This window comes from Battus philenor, unplaced genomic scaffold (assembly GCF_028537555.1).
Source record: "Battus philenor isolate CCGP_79_NKW_IND1 unplaced genomic scaffold, ilBatPhil1.0.hap1 SCAF_5, whole genome shotgun sequence".
NCBI lineage: Eukaryota > Metazoa > Arthropoda > Insecta > Lepidoptera > Papilionidae > Battus > Battus philenor.
In genome coordinates, this window is record NW_027181715.1 from 3,301,835 (window position 1) to 3,321,812 (window position 19,978).

Genomic DNA, 19,978 nt, shown 5'->3' on the forward strand with positions numbered 1-19,978 from the left:
GTTTCGTTTGTATATATTTAATATTTAATACAAATAGATTATTTACAGGAAAATATATTTATATTAAAAACATTATTATATTTAAAAAATGTTGAGATGCTTCTGAGAATATTTCTACATGGTAATTTTTTAATATAACACATCAATGACTATATTATTACTTATTCAATCACACCAATAAATAGAATAAGCATCGCACATTATTTAAATATGAATCAAAGTTTCGGAATATTATCAGATGTTTGTAACCCGATGGTAACAATTGTAATCCTTGTCCCTTTTTATAAAGTCTTATGACTTATTCTTTCTTCTTTTCATTCGTGTACTCTTGTCAGAGTGGTTGTGGTCATACCCCGGTAGGTTCGATTGCTCCTGCTGCTCTGTTTAAGCGTCGCCATGCAGCTCGGTGTTTGGCGGAGTAAGAGCATTCATTCAGTGACTTAATAGTGACAGTGATGATGTCTGACGGTTTCGTTGGAGTGCATCCACGAGATCGCTTGCCTTCTACTCTTCCTTGCATCACTAAACGTTCTATTGAGTCCTCATTACGGATGATATATTCAAAAAAACTTGAGACTTATATTCAACATCAACTTTTTGATTATGGAAACAATTCATGTTAAGCAACTGCCTTTGGACGAAGAACTCTTTATCAAACTAATTTATTTAATTTTTAAATTGTTGTTGCTTTTTTACATGAGAAAATAAGTATAGAAAGCTACAACCAGTAATGCTTAAAGAATTAAGAAATAAAAATGATAAATGTAAAATTGTAGAAACCTGAAAGGAAGGAGAAGGAAGTGAGACGATGAATAGAAGGAAAAAATGGAAAGGAATAAGAGATATTATGAGGGAAGAAAGAGAAAAGAAGAGTAACAAAATATGTAAAAAAAATATTATGTAAATAAAGACTGTCCGCATATGATATGGGTTGAACGAGAGGCCCCGAGAGGACCAAAAATTCCAGTAATGCTTGAAAAATTTGGTGGAAATTGGATATTTTGGTAGGAGGAAACTTTACCGGTATGATCCATTGACAAGGTTTCTGTTCCGTTCTAATGACTTGATTTAATTAAGAAATACGAAGATTCTTTAGAAGAGACAAAAGAAGATACAGAAAACGTATATTGTTTATTAAAGTACCTTTTCGTACAGACATTTTACTGCCAAAATTTATTGGCCTTTCGCATTTCAAAAGTAAAAATATATGAATGCAACATTTTAAAAGAGATCACTTTATTTATTTATTAAACGTGTGACGAGGATTGACTGATGCAGCTGATATATGACAGTATAAATTTACAGCGCGTGTACAAATGTGTGAAGCTCAAAGCGGTCTCCCAAACGTGCTATAGATATCAAGTTCTAAAGGTTCTACTCTACTATTTTATTTTATAAAAAGTATTAGTACATAAAAAGCAAAAGAAATAAGTAATGCGCGCTGCGTGTATTTTCGTATGTTAATGCTTAGTGAAATAATTTTAGGGATATTTAAAGTTCGAAATTTAAAAGCACCTATTGTCTACCGCGCGTTCATTAACTGAATTTCCGAAACGAATCAAGTATGACTCGTGCGTCAAAATTTCCGTGGCCGTATTGGCGAAACGCCTGTACTTGTTGCACCTACAAACAAAGTTTCAGCCTTCAGGGATCTGCTTCAGTCGAACTTTGGACGGAGCCCGGTGCGGACGCGAGTGGCTCCGGTCTCTCTTGCGCAAGTTATTAATAAATTATTTAAAAGATACGCTACGTGCTCGATTCGAAACCATGTTGATTAATTTGGAAACAATTTTATATTCATCAGACGGAATTAATTGATATTTTCTGTTTTCATTTATTAACTTTTTTGCTCACGTCATAGTGAGGTTTCGGTGTTTTGTGTGGTTGTTTGAAATAAAATTAATTGCTTATATACAAAGCGAATATTAAAACTGTCAGGTGAGTGGTTAACGAGCGGTATAAATTATAGTCTATGATTTATCATCCTGTGGACGGATACTGACAAGTAAATATACGAGAAATGCTAAATGGACAGTTTTTGATTTATTACTCCTTTGCTATTTATTTCGCCTAATTTAAATAAACAAATATGCTAATTTGTAAATAGCATATTCGTTTAAAATTTCTTCACATTATTTTGAATTTTATTACATTTTGATAAAGCTTTATAATCTTAAAGACGTTTTGATTTTTTTATTAACTCAACTTATTTTCTATGATAAATAAATTAAAATTAATCATTTTGTTTTCTATTATCTTTTATATTTATGTATCATAATTTTGATTCAGTATCAAAAATATGTTAAATCCTATGGAATTAATATAATTGAAATGATCTTTATTCAAATCACAATAGCTGCTTCGAAGAAATCCTAAACCTTTAAAATTTATCAGAAAATAATTTATATTTGGTTTTTGTTCAACCAGCTTTTAATACTGGCACAACAATTTTTTACTTCTTTACAATGTAATGACAATATAGTTTCATAATAATAAAATTAACTTAAAAAATAGTTGTCAACATGATTTATAACAAACAGTAGGACTGATTTAAATTTTACCCAGATTTAATAATATTTAAAATTATTCACATGCGCCATGTTCACTACCATTTCTGCTATTAAATTTTTAAATACTATATTAAATAATCTTTTCTTCTTAACAGACTACTGAAAAAAAAGAAATTAACCATTAACCTAGTGTTAAGGTCCCCTTATTTCCTTTGCAGAATTTTTGAGTGAAACATAATACGAATCTAGTCGATGCACGCAAACACGTTAAAATTAATACCCAACAATTTTATATATTTAATAATATCCTTAATAAATATCACTATTATATGAATGTATATGATTATAATGAAAATATAAAAAGCATTTTGAATATATTATTGGTCGTGGAGTTTTCTTTTTGGAAAAATACTTGGAGACCACGATTTCATTAATCCAATAAGCTCTCCTAAAGAATAAGATATGGACTATCTACGGTCATAAATATCTTACTCTTCGTCAACTATAGCCATAGGAGGTCCACTGATGGACATGGGTTTCATTTAGGATCAGTTGAAAGCGGCCTAAATGCAGCGTGTTTGTTAGGGCGTTGTGCTTACTGCTCCGTAGTCTTCACTCTAGAACCTAAAGGCTTCAGCGGCCAACCGCACCGCGCACTATGTGGCCTGATCACTGCCACTATAACTTGCCAAGCCGCTGGCCTATATAGGTTACTTTGTTTCGTCCCCGGGTCTATTCATTTGATACGATGTTGTAGAGAAACTGCGATCATTTTTAAAAGCTTTTACTTATCAAATAGCTGATAAGCTATTAGTTGGCTACGACCATTTAAAATCGTAAAGTTAGCTTTAAATGTGAAACTGCATATTACCTAATCCTTTTTTGTATTTGGTATGATCTTAGATATAAAATAGAAATACAATTAAGTACATATTAAAATTTTTTTTTCGTCATATGTTATTTCGGTTGTTTTTATCTAGAGCTACGTGTGTTTGTATTTTTTTTAAATTGTTTAAACGTGTACCTATAATTTACCTTTTATACATGGTTATAATTGCTATGATATTATTGACGATTTATTATTGTTTTAATTGTATTATTTGTAGGAATTTTGCACATGAAAAATCAAATAAACAAGATACATGTCTGGAAAGTAGATTGTTCTAGTGATCTGTGTCTGTATAAAGGATTAAATACTTTTTATAGATAAAGAAAGGATCATGTGACCTGCAACAAAGATGAACAATCATATACTAGTGTCCGTGACTACTATTGTAAAAAAATTATTGGACTCTCATAGTCAAAAAAAATGTCCGTTTCGTGTATATTTATTTTCCGGATTCTTGCCTTTTGGGTATTTTCCAATTATTAGCGTATATTTTAACATACATTTGAGGTTCTAATTTACTTTGTTATTTGTATGGGAGGGGAAAAATATTGTTTTAACAATTTTTCCAATTTTCCGGTGTATAAAAACATTTTTATAACCTTTTTAAAATTAAATTGGCTGAATTGATGAAACTATTTTAGAATTTTGCGCTAAACGATACATTTTCGCAAAAAATTGAATTTAAGGGTTAGTTTCCTAACAATAAATGCAATGCCTATGACTAGTTAAGCAAATTTCTGTTGTTGTAGCTCATAATGACCTAGTCGTATGCCCTCACCAGAGTCGTCGTGCTCCAGGAGTCATTCTATTCCCTTTTCATAACAGTTGACTAGGATCAACTTATTAGCGATTACTTTAAGGCATTTCTGGACTTGGATCTGGATCCATTCACTCTACCTTGACAATAAGTCTTTTCCTATCGTCATATTTTATATTACAACGTGGCAGAGTATTTTAAAGTTTGAAAGTGAAAAATTGCTGACACGTGGGATTTGATTGCAGCTGCTGGAGAAAGAAGACATTAGTGCAATCCGCGATATCAGCAATAATCTTCTTCAGCATTTACATGAAGTGGACTACACGTAGATTTACATAGTTTAAAAAAACATTTGAAAACATACTCTGGTTCTGAATGTATTATACCTTGTGTCGCATAATATTTTCGATCTATGATAATATAAATACTCTGTTACTTTTTGAGATTTGGTCGTACTCTAATAGTTGAATTCACTACGTGACGCTACCTTCTAAGAATTTTCTCCAGAATGCCACCAACATAGTTAAATTTAGTTTGGTATGTACGTACGAATTATAAGGAATCTGTGATCGGATAAAAAAAACATATAATATTTTACTTCCACTAATTGTTAATGCAAATTATTATTTTAATTTTAAAAGTAAAATAACTCTACAGTAAGTCAATTTTAATATTAATCTATCTCGGAGAATATGGTCGCTGGAATAGGTAATTTTTAAAATCTTTTTCTTTTCACCAGACTAAAAATAACAAACTATTTTTAAAATTAATCGGACATTGGCCGCAAATTCACTTAAGAAAATAAAGCTTTTCGTTACAAATGAAATTGTTAGTGTTCATGTTCGTTACAAGAGTTGTAATAAAAAAAAACGTGTTCAAATTAAATTAAATTTTCACGTCTGGCCACTTGCCATACACGCCCACTATTTTAGCTAATGTTTTGACATGAAACGGAAACTACACGCGTGCCTCACACACTTTTAATGTCGTCGTAAGAATTTTTATATTTGCAAATGTAACCGTCATAATAACATGTTATTTTAACTACACCATTGCTTTACCACATAAAAGAACAATTTCACTGATGTGTATAAATGTTGAAATCATTTTACACAATTAATAGTATTTATAATATTGGGAAACTTTAACCGTAAAATTTTACTTCTTTGATATTAGTCATATGTACCCTTTACCTCAATTATTCAGTTCCAATATTGAAAATATTACAAGGCTGAGAAGAAGAAAAAAAAGGAGTGTCGTAAAACTATGTGTTGTAGATCTAATGTCAAAATATAACTATCCCCCTCGCGTCGCTATTCTCGTTACTATGAGTTTCGTGGGATATGGAGATGAGCGGATTTGGTTCCTCGTCGACGATTCAGCCCCTGGACGCTCACTGCAGGGCATAAACCTCTCTCGAAGACATCTATGGGAGAATATACCATAATCGCCTTGCTTAGCAAGTTAGTTAGCAATCGCGGTGTGATATCATAGTACCCCAAGGCCGCTGCTGTTTATCCTCTGAATACTTGTATGTGAGCAGTAACAATCCTATATAATTAAAGTACAAAGTGTGAGTTATATAAGACTGTATCCAATGAAACAAATTCACGCCCTACAATCGCGTCTTAGTCCTCTATCGCTGTGCTATCACTATTTGCGCTTAGTTACCTTGACCTTGACGTCTTTTTTGCGGTTCATTTTGTTAAAGTGGAAGAAAAATTTTAATACTGGTATATAAAGCTTGGTTTCAGAACTGCGATCGCGCAGGATGGAATGTAGCCCACAGAATTCGCAAATTGGCCTTTTTCAAAGTCCACGTTTCTGACCAGTACAAATATGAAGATTGACTTATAAAAATTAAAAAAAAATTACAAATAGTTTACAAAGTATCTATATAGTTAACAGAGTTTGACAGAGTGAGTAGTAGGAAATAAATGTATTTAAAAAGTATTCCGCACTGCCTCACCGCTGTTCTTATGAAGAATTTACTACCGTTTTTATGATTAGAACTGTAACGAATAAATATTTTATTGAGTTAATATAGCATGGATTGCGTGGCTAGACAGTTTTAACCCTTATATTTACTTTTGTAATCTGTCATGAAGAAATCTGCTTTATTGGATAATTTTTATTCACTCAATAAACAACATATGCGGGATCGTTAAAGTATATATTTAATGACTTTTAACGAATTTCTTGAATTTGGAATGTTTTTAAATTAAGTGATACATATTTTTTAAATGATAACAAATGTTTCGATTAAATAATTAAAACAAAACATCCATCTTTTATTCGAAAGCTCGATCAACTCAGTATTGCGAAGTTAACAAATAATTATAGTAAGTATTTGTAACTTAAAAAAACGAAAATAAATAATAAAATTTAATATTTAAATTCAGTAGGTATTCTTCAACATATATAGATTACTCTTGTATGACTACGTAAAGAAAATCTGAAATCCTCTTCGTTATCCTTTTATATAAAATAACTGCTTACCTTACTTAATAAATAAAGGAAAGTAATAACTCAAAGACTCGATTATTATACGAAAACTAATATTAGTATGAGTAAATAAGACAAATATATTACACATCTAGAAAAAAGTTCTTCAGCACAGTTTATTAACATAATATTGTACTCATACCAATTTGATAGACAATCTTTTGCTATGTTATAATTTCGTAATCTTTACAATAAAATTCTGGATAAAAATCGAAATCTTAATCAAAAAATTGCTGCGAATAGTTTCGATATTCTTTTTTTATGTTATCATAGTACTTCCTAAAGGTTAATTTATTATTAATAATTTTATCTATAAAATTAAAAGAAGTTAAATAAATTCGTTATACAGGATGTTTGGTTATAGGAGCTTTAAAGGGGTGAATATACAGCATATTTTTTAGCAAAAAACTTTTACACATTATTCCTTTACTCCGTATTAAGTGATCACTGTAAAATAAATATTTTTTTACTTTGGAATGTGTCACGGCAATGACAATAATTAGTTTAAATATTTGTTTATTATGTATTAAATAAGTATTAAAGCGAATTTAAAAACCAGTATTCGTTACTATATTATCATTACGTCATTGATTTTTGGATATTCCAGTTCTTTACGTTAATTAACCAAAGCAGGACTGTACATTAAGTGTCACTAAGATTTTTTACACCTATAAATAATTATCATTCATGTATGTCTAGTTGTTGTAATATATATGTTCTTTATTTATTGTCCTATTGTATTTACGTGGTAAATATATAGCTAATTAGTCAACGAAAAAGTTTAAAACTTTTTCACCTATTTCGAAACATTCTGTATAAAATGATCACCCTGAAACTGTTACATGTTACATTACCCTATTTCTTCTATTATAATGCGACTGGCCGATATCTCTTCGCAGTACAAAATCTGCAGGAATAGATAGTTAATTATAATCTTAATTGAGTTATTGTTTCTAAAACCGTTGATTTTTAGAATGTACCGTACATAAATTGTCTGCGAGTGTTCAACATCTTTTTAAATCTTTTACACTTATAATCGATCACCCTTGTGATTAATGTAAAAAAAATGTCAATAAAAATCTCTCAGTATTGGCAGTGAGCTTTGTTTCGGCGTTTTCATGATAAAACACGAGTACCATACTCTTTTTGGTGATGAATTCAGGTCTTTCTTTAATAATTTGCTATCTTTAATAATTAATTTTAATAATCATTCGTTAGGAGAGAAATCAAGTCCGATGGTAAACGCTTATAACATACAGACAAAATCGTCCTATAGATAGCGATATCGTGTTTCACTATAATCTGTAGAGTTCAATTGCTCTTTGATCACACCTTCTTTGTCGTAGGTAATCCGCTTTCGAAACCTGTGTATATTTTTTTTTATAAATAGCACAGTTTATCACAATTTAATGGAGAATTTTAATCGAGTAATAGATTAATTAGGTTTATTTCAGTAAATTATCATGGCACTCATAATTCCAATTTTTTCGTATATGCAGAGTTTTGTAAACTAGAAAAATTGTTTGAAAGTGAACCTCTAATTTTTCAGCAATATTGTACGAACTTCTTTATACAAAACAGCATCTACTTCACTCTTTGCAAATCGGCTAAACCGTGCATTGTTTATTTAAATTCATAAACTCAGATTTTTATTTTGCTCCTTTCGTCGATATTACGTTTAAGTAGTAACGATTTTTTATAGCAATTCAATGATTGTGGCAAACAGAAAAATCTTACGCAGATGGTGAGAAACATTTTTACAGTTTTGAATTTTAATATTTTTTAAACGTAATTCATTTCAAAAGTATCAAAACCAGCTAGTGCATCAGTACAATTTCACTTTACTCTGTTGATAACAACTTTTCGATAATATAAATTTACTTATACGTTCTTATGGACTGGCAAAAAGAAGGGAGAGATGTCGCTTTGACCGGGAGTGTTGGGATCTCTCAAGATATTGTTACGCTGTTAGGCAAATAGAAGAAAATTTATAAGAAACTATGTTGTACTGGAAGTGTCTAGTAATGATTATGTTAAAGTAGATGATAGCACGTATTTTTAATACACCATTGAGGCCACTTCATTTATTTAATGGAATCAGGCGTTACCCTGCGGAAGTCCATCCTAAGTAAGAAAAAGACCAATATTTAGCCACTTCCTCACATGCAGTGGTAGTCGTGCAACAAAGTGCACCGCTCGCCAGCCCGCTGATAAATGCTTACGTGGCAAAGAATGTGAATTACACAACTGCCACCGTTAAATCACTTAACGCGTGTTTCACCTCTCCACGGGGGATCTTCAGGAGTTATGGTACACCGATTAGTGCCTGATTCCATTAGATATTTAAGATCAGCATGCCTAGCTGAACAGGCGCGTTTATACATTAAATTAACCAAATTACATCGGGAGGCAGCTCAAAACGTTTGGTTTAACCAACAATGCAGACGGTTAAATGTAGTTCCAAATTATATTAATATCCATTCCAACACGGTCAGCCATGCGGCTGATATGGCTATACAAGACTCTGTGTTTGACACTAATCGGTGTGGCATAACTCCTGAAGATGCCCCGTGGAGGGGTAAAACACATGTTGAGTGATTTGACGGTGGCAGTTGTATAATTCGCATTGTTTGCCACATACGCATTTACCAGCGAGCAGGCGGGCGGTGCACTTTGTTGCACGACTACCACTGCATGTGGAAGTGGCTAAATATTGGTCTTTTTCTTACTTTGCCGCTTCATTTATGTTAGTAAGATCGAGAATGTAAGGTTCGCAGGAAAGAAAAATTACAATATCCAGAGAAACATAAACATTAAAATAGTGAAGTGAGAATAAACAAAGTTTTGATTACCCATGACAGTAGGTTTCACTATTCATATCAATATAGCCTGTTGCTTCATCTGCTGAGTAAAATTTATTGCGTTGAAAAATATGAACGGAAGATATTTCCCGAAGAACCGAGAAGGTGTGATAAACACAGCAAGATAAATATTTACCATTTATATTGCTGCTGCCGCAAAACATGAAGTTTATGGAGCGTCCATTGAACGGACGGTTTGTTGAAAAAATGCAAGAAATAACAAAAACGAGCAATCTATTACGTCACATAAATAAAACCAATGTGTATCGTTCATTAAGATTTTTATGTACGAGCCTGTATGTACGTGACTCATTATAGTGGTGGGAAAATGAACCAATAAACCATGGCTACTTTTATACATAAAAATATTTCTTTCACATTTTTTATCTTAAACAAATTCTTTTAAAATTTGAAAAGATGTATAAAAATTGTAAAAATATGGAGTGTAAATGAGACAGAACAAAAGCATCAATGTGCTATAAAATGTGGTGCCAGAGAGAATTTTGTTGATACCGTGGACACACTACGCTAATGACTCCATTCTTCAGGAGTTTAATATCAAGTAATAATTCTAGGCAATCGTTCACTCTCAAATTCTAAAATAGTTATACAAAAGAAAGACGATACTGCAGAGACTTTTCTCTAAAGTAGCATGAACGAATCAAAATTAAGAACTCATTTGGCTTTGTGATGTATAAGAATCTCATAGAGAGTTGGGAGGAGACTGCAACAACCACTACATGACCACTACTATTCATCCAGGTGCAAATTACGAATAAGAAGCTCTAGCTAATTCTCAATTATTTCACGATTTAAACCATCGATGCGCATTTCTTTCAGAGAGACATGAGCATTCACAATATTGTATTTACCATTGCAGAGTATTTCCTTGAAATCGAAGCATTATTTCGACGAGCTTATTTCGCTTCTGATAGTAAACTTGACCAACTTCGAACTATTCGATGCCTCGAAAGTTTCGATCGGCATATGTCATCATTTAAACTAATATTTATTCCCATTCGAATAGTCTTTGCTATGGACTTTTGAGACATCAAAACATATATTACTGCGTTTCGGAATGTTGATTCTTTACAGAATAATATGACAAGAAACTATATATTTACTCTTTTAAATGCCAGTTTTAGATTTTTTTTCATTTAACAAATCTATTTATCTTGTGAAAATTAGCTTTTAATAATTCTAGTCATGTTGGTGTTCTAAGTAATTTTTATTTTATTAGTATGATCAACCGATAGCTGTTGGAGCCGAAAGTTTCTCGAGTGGCAGCTACGAGACGGTAGATGCAGCGTGGGTAAGTCCTTCCCTAAATGGACTGACGACATACTTAACTAAGCCTGCAGACAGCACAAGATAGGTCATTGTGGCGATTTTAGGTGGACACTTATCCTTTGCAGTGGTCATCCACCGGGCTAAAAGAAAAAGAAGGCTTTTCATATACTCTCCTCATTTTTTAATAAAGGATTTACCTCATTTTTAATAACTACTGAGTCATTTCCTTGACTATGTTGTAGTACTGGTTCACTTTTGTAATGTGGTATTTAAGTATATTTGTTTCCCAGAAACAGTAGGAACTATCACGTTTAAACGTTCAACTAAACGTAATAACATAAAACATGTTTTATTTTACAAATAAACTCTCAGAAATAATTACTTGTATAAAATTCTTAACACAACCTTTGCTTTCGTTGTTCTGACAATAATTCAGCGATTATTTGATCTGTAGTAGATAATTAAATCATGGACCTCATAAAAAACGGCACTTAAATGGAACATCGAACATGATTAATCGAAAATAAGCATTAATGTACAAGCTTAAAGGTCTATCAATCTATTTATTTATAAACACACGTAACAGTTAGGTGGGTTTTAAATAGTGCATTTGAAAGCCGACGTTACATCACAACAGTGCAGTTTGAGGTTATTAAAAAGAATGATTAACACTTTTAAAAGTAGTGTTTAGTGATTGTAATCATCATTTTAGCTATAAGATCCTCCGCAACTGGACATAGGCCTCCACCATAGATCTTTAATAGGACCGGTTGAAAGCGGCCTGCTCTCAACGTCTCTTGACGATCTTAACAAGTTCATCTGTCTATCTTTTCGATGACTATCCTACGCTGCGCTTGCCGATCTGTGGTCGCCATGTGTCTCGTCAAGTTCAACATGCCAATCCGCTGTACTATGTCATTTACCTTCGAATATAGATCCCAGTCTACTCAGCGACGTCCCATCTAGCTAAGCGACGATGAGGTTACCAAAGTGGCCCAAAGAATACCTTAAATTATCAGAGCCTTTTTCAATTTAAAATTGTTACAAGATTGATGCTTAAGTTGTAATGTGTTTCCATAATATAAGCGGAATTGATAATACTTTTGGAGACCAAAGAGTACGAACAAAAACATCGTACATAAGTATCTATTTTAATAACACGGTATATTTCTATAACCAACATTGCAGGAGATATTTTCTTGTTAGCTAGCGAGAAATTAATTTCTGTATAAAACAAGGCTATATTAATTCCACCTGCCGACTTGGCGAGGATTTCCACGTAAATTATGACTACCACAGACTGCATAGCAGTTTTCTTTAATGAGCAAACATTACCGGCAATTAGGTGGTAAACTTCCTTTGTGTTTTCTTCTTTCATGTCTTCTAAAAATTTATTTGTACTAAGCATTATAACAAATGTTATTATGTTTATAATACATATTTAGAAAAAAAAAACTTACCCATAACCCATGTCTTAAAATTATTACAAGGTTAAATCATAATAAAGAATTATTAAAAAAACTAATAATTGTGCAGTGGTAGCCCAGAGGTATAGACAGACTTTCATTCGAAGGTCGCGAGTTTGATTCTGAGAATATAATCTTATTTAATTCACACTTTGTACATTAATTACATCGGATTTCCACTACTCATAAAAAAAGTTTCTATATGATTGGCTGCAGCGTCTCATGCGTATCATAATACCACTGCGATCTTTAACCCGCGTGCCAAGCATGTCGATTATGGTATATACCCCTTAGATATGTTTGGGAGAGGCCTTTGGGCGTCACAGGGCTAAGACGGCGAATTAAAAAATCAAATGCACTTCTTTTTTAAACGGTTTTATTTAGTTCGACCCGTACGGAATTTATTTATTTTGGTCAAAATTAGAAATTGAAATTTAAGCACCTTCCCGTTGTCAGATTGATCTGAAATTTGGTACACACATATAATTTAGATGACAATACAATATAATAAAATCAATAACATTATAAATCTAAGATGGCCGCCGATACAAAATGGCGGACTAGGTACATATTTTTCCACAACCACCACAATATGGGTATCAAAAAACCGTTTAACTTAAAAGTTTTTTTTAAATGTATTTATTTAAGTTGTGTACAACATTAAAAAATTAGATCAGAAATAGAGAACAATGTGTTTTTTAATATGTAGTAATCCTAAATTTCAAAACGCTTCTATTATTATATCACGTTATTAAATATTTCAGAAACTATTAATTGAGTGCAAAAGCACCATGCATTCCCCTCTTTAAGCTTTTGTATTGATAACCTCAAGAAGCATATGGCAAGCCACTTTCAAAGGGTATTAATGTGAATCTTTAAGAAAGATCTATGCCTAGCAGTGGATAACATACAGACGATGCTGATGTTTATATATGGAACTATTATAAACATACCATTGCTCATTAGGCAGTTCATGTAAACAAAAAAATCCTTAAAGGTAAATGCCTTCCCATGTTTTTATGATTTTGTCACGGCATTAACACTTCAATAGAAGTAATTAGGTGTTGGTTATGTATATCAACATCGATGGTCGATGAACTAAGTGATATTCAGGTTATCTGACGCGTAAAACCTAAAGCCATTAAACTGTCCCACTAAAGCGGCAAGCATAGTAAAACATGTTTACGGTGAAGTTACCTTTCAGAGAGACGATTATGGGGTTAATTATGGTGGTCGAGTTAAAGGTGACGCATTGCCACGCTATCCAACCTGCTTTTATTCGAGTAAATAATCTTTTGTTTTTCTCTATTTCGTTCGTTCACAAACAAAATTATGATGGATGTTATCAAAATAACAGGCTTTGTACAGATATATATATTTTTTGTAAGATCACAAACATGTCTTTATAAATAAATAGGTCACAAGTGTCTATCTCAATTGTACTTATTAATTTGTATTTCTTTCAAGACTCATTCACATGGTTGTTATTATAATGTATAAATGAAGTTAAATCAAACATTGTTAAACATTTATTCAAAAATAGCAACTGTTGAGTATCTGGCTGGCTCTTCTCGGCTGAGCATTCCGAGCGCGTCTTTGCTACTTATAATGTTAAAATTAAAATAATCGACTATTCATTAATGGGTTTAAATGTCTACTTTAATAATAAAAAATAATGTTTAATTCATAAAGGCAGGTTATATTTACAACGTGTCTTGTCACGAGCAACGTAAAAATATTTAAAAATTAACGATCTTAAATTTTCACAGTATCGATGGTTTATGGCCCAATTAAATACAACGATGTTTTCCGATCCCGGAAAATTCCATCAATCGACTATATCTGAATTTTATGCGAACGATGTCGCAGAAAAAATGTTTACTAATACAAAATTGTGAATATTTTTCTAGAGGTTGACCTGTCGAATACTAGACTGAAATATCAATTTTCGTTGCGTGCAAACTTATGATTCAATTTAAAAGCTGAAATATTTTTTTAATCTAAAAAATGTCTATAGCAAACGTGACGCGAGTATTTGCGAAAAGGTTAAAGTTAACTTTGTTATATAGATTTCATATATAGAGAGCTGTTAGTGCATTGGATGAGAATAGTGTAGAGCGATGGTAGCCAAGCGATAGAGAACTGAAACTTACGATCGTACGTCGCGGGTTCGATTTGTACTTTGTGCATTAATTATATAGGATTGCCACTGCTCACAAACGAGTATCCAGAGGATGGGTAGCAGCGTCCACTGTGTACCATAACACCAGACTGCGATCGCCAACCCGCCTGCCAAGCGTGGCGAATATGATATATCCCCTATAAATATCTTTAGCACGTTCACTGCGGGCCCAATTTTGAAGAACTTTCAGCTGGTGCAGCTGAGGTCGAATCAGCCTCAAGCTGAACTTCCTAGTAGTGCGGTTGAGGCCTTTTCTGCCTCGTGTTTCGGTTGAGTGTAAACAGCCGCCGCACTAGAGAGAAAACACGAGTTTTACGCGCCGCACCAGTGCAAAGTCTACCATGAGGCTGAATCGGCCTCAAGCCGCAGTGAACGTGTTAGAAGAGCCCTTATCAACAGAGTGGGCATCTAGGGTTAAAAAAATAAAAAGAACAAAAAGCTTTGAAGCTTTTACGTCTATATCAAGTCATCCTATATAAAGTGATAATTTTAAAATATATCTTATCACACTTTTATCTTTTTTTTCTATTGAAATACGGCAGATGAGTTCATCGTAGTTATTATCCTGCGCAGTTAATCGCTAGTATATGTTTATAGTTATATATGACGATGACGATATCTTTATACGAAAGCTCAAACAGATGTTACTTTCAATAAAATTGTTTTTTTTTTGGTATTCTTCTGATAACCTGGTTACATTACTGATTACGATAATTTATGACCCCCGCCAGCCATAGCGCCGTACTTGGCTTCTCTACCTACAACGCAATGGACGAGGAACCCTAGCGGAATATCCATGAAATACAGTTACGTGTCTTTATAATAATTTTTGCTCGCTATGAAGAAATATAGCGATAAAAAAGGGAAAAATAAAATTCTTTAAAAGAGGAATCTTTAATACCAACAAAGTTACTTTACAAGGCTAATAAACATGTCCATATATTGGAGAGATACGAAATACGTTCATCGAAATACATAATTGTAATTAAGTTTGTTTAGTCTCATGGCAAGCGGCCAAGGAACTAATTTTATTTGACTTATATGGTCTTGCTTGTGTTAGTGCCACCGGCTGTGTTTGCTCCGTGTAAATGCTTTCATTCATCGAGTTTCATTTATTTATACTTCACTACTTCATCTGTGTTTAAAAATACAAAATGGCGGATATTATGTATCGTTGTATTTTATACCTGGCAATTTGCTTTCTGCTTTGGTTATATATTATATAACTTCACGACTGATTAATTATATGTGTAAAAGCTTTACTGGGTTACATGTATTATTTATTTAGTTTATTAGTTCATTTACCATCAAATAATTTCCCTATTAATTATCAAAGATTTCAGGAATAACATATAACGTAATATTATAACAAAAAACGTTTTCTACATTCGAATCGTTGCATTTTAAAGTAAATTATTGTTTACTAACATATTTGTTACTATAGGCGTTGTACTGCCTGAAGCAATTAGCTTATTAAAATATATAGAATAAAATAATTAACGTTACATATTTCAGTGTAATCACATTATACAGGTTGATTGGAAATAGGTGTAGAAACTTTAAAGATTTTGCTGATAAACGAGCTTTATCCTGTAGATGTAATGATGCAATATTAAGCTTAAATATACAAAGATCGCAAGCTCACAACTTTCTATATATAACCGCCGATTAAAAAAATCGTACAAAATTCCAACTTTGACAACATTGTTAAGTATAGCAATGTATGATAAATCTGTGTATTGTCATTAATTTCATTTTTATTTTTTATATTATATATCTCTTTCTCTCTCTCTAATAATATTTCTCGTGGTTGTGGATGTGAGACATGTTTATTAAAAAGAAAGGAAGAAGACTGTAGAACGAACGAAAGTAGCCGGCATAGTTAAGCGGATTTTATAAATATACCCTCTTTTTTCTGATGCCTCCCGTTCTTCTTTCTTAAAGCTATAACAGGGACTTTTTGATTACAATATTTTTCATCATTTATATTTATTTGTATTATTTTCCATCGTCCTTTACAATCTCTACCATTATATCTTGTTTTAAAATTCACATTTATTTTCTCTCTCTTTCTTTTCATTCACAATTCGCCTCTCTTTCTTCGCCACATTCTTTGCTATTTCACAGGTTACAATCTATTCCTATACTTTTTTATCTTTGTTTATTTTAAATTGATTAGTTATTACATTGTTAGGGTTCGCTTTACTCGACTTTACTATTATCTTTTATTTTCATTAACCACTTCCTTTACAACTCTCTATCTCAAAAGCAGTGGCAGTGACAGCTGGTAGATCACATAACGCGCTGAACAGATCTCCGTTGTGACATTAAGGTTTTGTGGTTAAGTGATAAAGTAGTCAGACAACCTTATTAAGATTGGAAGATACTGGATGCAAACCTCCTCCTATTGGGTTCTTTTTATAAATTTATAGCTGAGCGTTATGTACAGCTGTTCACTTCCTATGGCTTTAAATAATAATGAATTGAACAAGAAAAACATTGGAAATGGCTAGGTAAATTTGTATTCATGAAAAACGAGATATTACGCTATAGACCCGTGAAAAACTAGTGTGCGATCATATTCTAAATTCAGCTTTTATTTAAAGATTAGATATGTATTTATTAAATACAGCGATCTATATACTTTTTATTTATTTCTGACCGATTTTTATAAAATTTCATATATATAATTCGTGAATCCGAGAATCAGTGGAAAACTTCATTTAAAAGTCCTAATGTAGTTAGAAGTGTGTCACACCGTAATTTTTATTTGACAACATTTTTTGGTTTTTATTTTTATTGGATTTGAAATAAAAAAATACACATCACACATTTTCACACTTCTACTATCAACCCCTGTTTTCAATAGTAATATGAGTATCTTAATTATTTTCTACTCTTAGCGGCTAATGATTATTTATCACTATACCAGGTACACACGCATTGAGGGATTTATATTATTTTTAGTTATATTGTTGTACTAGTTGATGTATAGAATTTTAAGCTAAAATTAAAATAAATAAAAAAATGTGTTTAGTGTTGTGTTATTTTTATATTGCGTTACCGTTCACAGCACTTTCTGCTATGACTGATATACTGCTATCTTCAATCGCTTCCTACTTTGTTATCATTATATATATCCTAGAAATAACTTATATTACAAAACAAAGTTTTGCCGTGTAAGATAGTATATGTATATATGTGAAGAAATTGAAATTGTTCATATGGTTTTGTGATTTAACTTTGACTTTAAGTTATTACAAAGTTACTCTATACTGTATACCGAAGAGTTCATTATAACACTTAACAAACATGCCGTTCGTTTGTAAAGTGCTTATTCGTAACAAAAGTCTCATTAAATAAACTCAACCGTCCGTTTATTTAATGAGTTCGTTTTAATTTAGAAAATCTGCTCAAGAGTTTAAATTTTACCTGTTTTTTTTTTAACTACAGCAGAATTTTTTTTTAGTTAAAGCATGTTTCCACCTTTTGAGCCGACAGCTATGAAGGAATAATAACTAAAATAGGAGATGTCCATCTAAAAATGAAACCAAATTTATTCTATACGACCAGTATAATTTCTATTTCGTTTCTTTGATGATGTCGAGTTGTTAAATGATCGCTTATATCTTACGATTTATCACGATTATTTTATTCTGAAACTTAAACAAAACGGAAAAACTTGTGCTAAGTCAATTCAAACAATAATTAAAAAAAAACCTATTTGCTGTATAATTGAAAATTTTGAAAAAAGAATCGACATCTGAATTCGTACATCAGCTGTCATTACTGTCAAATGTTACATCCTTTAATATGTCGCTTTTTGATTTTAGAAATATAAAATTCTGAAAAGGTCTATTTTAATTTGAAATTAAAATTCTTATTAAAAACCACTTCTAAATATTAATAATAAGAATAATAATACTACGTCTAAATAATAATAATAATAAGAAGAAGAATAATAGATTTTATTTCATTTAATGGACTTATGTTTTATTTTTTTTTATTCTGTCATGTTGAATTCTAATTGAAACCTAATTGTTATTTTGAAATAAGAATTCACATCTTAATACCCAGTTATACGTGTGCATTTATCCGATGTCATTTTTGATTTTTCCGTACCATGTTTTTGTTAATTATAGTAAAAAGTCAATAATTTAGTTTTTTATTAAAATCTCATGGCGGATTTCGTAACAAAATGTATAACTAACGCTGTTTGTAGGTAATGTAATAATTTACTTTTTCATTGGACAATATTTACAAAACTGGACGGTTACCATTTTATCTTTACTGCAATGACGGTAATTCAATCAAAGACCACGCCTGTTGTGATATATACTATTATATTATACGTAGTATGTATAGTTTTGTCTATAAATCGTAGGTAGTATATATACTATTGTCTATAAATCAAGTATATAAACATTTTATTTCATATATATTTTGTCATCAATACCCTATACAGGGATAATCGATGGGTTAAGCCGTCCATCCATCGGATCTAATCAATCTTCAATCTGTATCGATCAAAGGATTACTAGAAGCCGAAGTGATATTACAGTAAGGTTTTGCTAAGCTATCTAACGTATTAAAATATCTGCATATTAGTATACACAACCTTTTCGGTGTTAACATACCAACCATTTACAATATTGTATATATATTTGTTTTGTTTTTACCGTGTATAGTCTTTTACACTAAATGTCAACCAATAACCAATCTATAGACGTGGAACCATTTAATGATCATATGTGATCCTAGTTTGTAAAAAAATGTAGTCCTACCAAAAGTCAATTAAAACACCGAAATGTGTTCATATTATTACGTATTCCGAAAGTTAGACTTTACTACAATAAATAACTCCACTAGTCCACTCACAAATTTGTTAGTTTAATTATTTCTATGTGCCTCTAGAGAATTTTAGAGGAAACCTTTGCTCCTCTAAAATTTTCTTTCGCCTCCTGTCTTATATGACTCTTTTCTAATTTGATGCTGTCAATTTAATTTCGTTTTATTTGGCCATTCAGCTATTCTTGGACTCCTTTTTCTTTTCTTATTATTCTTCGTCAAAATTTCTCATTTTTTTAATTATCTTTAAGATCAGTTATTTTATATTTGTAAGTTGGCAGTTCTTCATAAGAGTAGTAATTTTGATTATTATCCTCATTCGTGTACTATTAAGCTATTATGTATTATCTATTATTAAGGGTATTACAATAAAAAAGAAAAAGATACAAATGGCAGCCAGATACAAGAACGTTCTATTGAAGATGTTTTATGTACAATTTATACCAATAAAGAATTTATATTATTAATGGTGAAATGTTGGCTGTGGCAACTTTTACTAGAAAAAGTTGAAATAAAGAACCATGAGTCAGAAATTAGTTGCTAGCAATAGCACAATATCACGACGTAGTTGGATCACGTTTTTCATTTCATCGACGTATCGAATTTTAGGTCAGTTTTTATTGGAACCAATATACTCTTAACGATTCACCCACGTTAAATTGCTGCGATC

The 19,978-nt window shown here is 31.6% G+C and overlaps 1 protein-coding gene across 1 annotated transcript in view; it reads left to right on the forward strand.

Moving 5' to 3' along the window:
- Positions 1-1,702: 1,702 nt before the first annotated feature.
- Positions 1,703-19,978, forward strand: part of LOC137929625 (arrestin homolog) — a 38,576-nt gene continuing 20,300 nt past the window's right edge. The window contains exon 1 of the mRNA XM_068772664.1: positions 1,703-1,938. The gene's annotated coding sequence lies outside the window, so the exon portion shown is untranslated. The remainder of the gene's footprint in view (positions 1,939-19,978) is intronic.